This window comes from Budorcas taxicolor, chromosome 6, assembly GCF_023091745.1.
Source record: "Budorcas taxicolor isolate Tak-1 chromosome 6, Takin1.1, whole genome shotgun sequence".
NCBI lineage: Eukaryota > Metazoa > Chordata > Mammalia > Artiodactyla > Bovidae > Budorcas > Budorcas taxicolor.
In genome coordinates, this window is record NC_068915.1 from 41,337,316 (window position 1) to 41,340,200 (window position 2,885).

Genomic DNA, 2,885 nt, shown 5'->3' on the forward strand with positions numbered 1-2,885 from the left:
GTGAGAGCTGGGCCATAAAGAATACCAAGCACTGAAGAACTGATACTTTTGAACTGTGGTGCAGGAGAAGACTCTTGAGAGTCCTTTGGACTGCAACGAGATCAAACAAGTCAATCCAAAAGGAAATCAACCCTCAATATTCATTGGAAGGACTGATGCTTAAGCTGAAGCTCCAATACTTTGGCTACCTGAAGCGAAGAGCCAGCTCATTATAGAAGACCCTGATGCTGGGAAAGATTGAAGGCAGGAGGAGAAGGGGAAGACAGAGGATGAGATTGTTGAATGGCATTACTGGCTCACTGGACATGAGTTTGAGAATACTCCAGGAGATGGTGAAGGACAGGGAAGCCTGGCATGCTGCAGTCCACGGGGTCACAGTGAGTTGGACACGACTGAGTGACTGAACAACAAAAACCCCCAATGGGCACTTTGTATCCAGCTTTCTGTATTGGAGGATAGACCTTGACTTCTGTGTCCCCAGCCATAGGCTTTACAATGCCAAGAAATGCAAGATTTTCTAAGCTCACAGTAGGAACAAATCTGGTTTAAGTCAGGCCTGAATCTTATATAATTTGGAATATGTGCTAAGTCGTTTCAGTCATGTCGACCTCAAGGACTGTAGCCTGCTAGGCTTCTCAGTCCATGGGATTCTCCAGGCAAGAATACTGTAGGGGCTGCTATGCCCTCCTCCATGGTATCTTCCTGACCCAATGATGAACCCTCATCTCTTATGTCTCCTGCATTGGCAGGTGGGTTCTTTACCACTGGAACCACCTGAGAAACTGGATTTGGAATATAAGAACCTGTTTAAAAAAAAAAAAAAAAACACAGGGGAAAAAAACACCTATACAAGATTTGATGAAGTTAACATTTATTTTGAATGGGAATGGCAGGCGGTCCACACTCTTGAGGGAATCTGCAGCTTAACGTTTATTTATCTGACCATGGCTCAGCCCTACTTGAGAAGCAGATAGGATGGGAACATGATGGTTTCAATGTCAATGGTATGGATTTTAATCCCAGCTAGACCACCTCTATGTACATGATTCAAGTGACTGAAACCTCCAGAGCATATACTTTCTCATTTCTTTAATCTTCAGTTATATAACTGGTTCATAAAAATTGTCAACAAGTCTAATTCATAGACAGTGCTGACCGTGGTGCCTGGCATAGACTCAACAAATTTCTTATTCAGGTGTTATGGTGTTACTAGCATGTGATGGTACCTTCTTGCTCACCAGCTCTGGGACCTCCCTGCTTGAGCCCCCACTCCCATATTCATTTGATGCCACAATGCCTAAGCACAAGCCTTTGGTATTTGACCCTGTGTCTTCACCACTGTGGGTCATATTTTGGCATAATTCATCAGTTTTTTAATGAGCTTTGTTTCTGCCTGTGCACCAGAGACCTCCTCCTACCCCTTATCTTCTTGAGCACAAGCCAAAACACTAGAAAATAGCAATATAAAAAAAATACTCATAAGATATTAAGTAAATAAAGAGCCAGATTTCCTACAGTTGTGGCTAACAAAATTATTCTTACAGGGTTCTGTAAAAATTAGATACTATGAAATGTAAAATTATTAGCTTCTCACTCGGAATGTAATTTATCACACTGTCATAGATGGTGTACTTATTATGGTATCTACTGCTACCAGTTAGTTTTATAAATTTTAACAAGTCAATTAACCTTCCTGGGCTTCAATTTTGTCATAAAATGAGGGGGTGGGACTACAGTCTCTTTATTTCTTGTTAGCTCCATAATAATGTTATTAGTACAAATATCTGGTATATTATTCTCATCTCAACTTGGAACATTCCCAATTTGAATATTTATCTTTGGAGTTAATATGTGGGGGAGGAGGAGTTACTCAAAGGATAACAACACGGCTTTCCTTTTTGTGAAATTTTCCTCTTTGCCTCCACTGTCTTAATACTTTCACTACAGCAGGTGCTCAGGAAATATTATTAAATTTTTAAAATATCTTCTCTAGTAAAGTCTTACTAAGACAATTTACATTGTTCCTGTAGGTATAATTAAGAGCAGGCTTTGTATCCTAGGATTTTGAAGTAGCCTGATAAGGACAAATGAAGACTGGACCTGCTTACCTACTAACCCTCATGGGCTAGTAGAATGGTAGATCTAGCTTAGCAAAGGGAAATTAACATTGAGGCCTGAACACATGCTAAAGATGGGTCATGGGAAGTAGAGGGAGTTCTTCCATGTAAGGGAGGTCTGGCAAAAGGTAATGAGTCAATGTCCTGGTGGTTTTCCAGGGCAAAGCAAAGATGTGTCTGCCCTTGCTGAGACTGGGGCAGGCAGACATGGTGTGAAAAATGGTATCAGAGTCAATAAAAGAATCTAGAATAGGGGATTCATAGAGACTTCCAGCAGAGAATTCACCTCCCAATGCAGGAGATGTGGGTTTGACCCCTGGGTCAGGAAGATCCCCTAGAGAAGGAAATGGCAACTCATTCCAGTACTCTTACCTAGATAGAGGAGACTGGTTGGCTATAGTCCATGGGGTTGCAAAGAGTCAGACACAGCTTAGCAACTAAACAATAAAAAGAGACTTCCTAGTCTAATCTTTTAGTGGCTTTCCAGTATACAAAGAACAAAACCCAAAGTTGTGGCGATGATCCTGGAAGGGGTGCTCTTGACCATCCCTCCACAATTACCATCACCCTTCCAGCTCACTCTGCTCCACTTCCACCAGCCTCCTTCTGTTCACTGGACACAAGAAACAAACTTTCAACCAACGGCCCTTGTACTTGCTTACCACTTTGCTTGGAATTCTCTTGTTCCAGACTTTACAATGTTATACACACTCATTTCTTAAAAAGTATTGGCAGAAGTCACTTCTTCAGAAAGGCCTTCTCTGATCA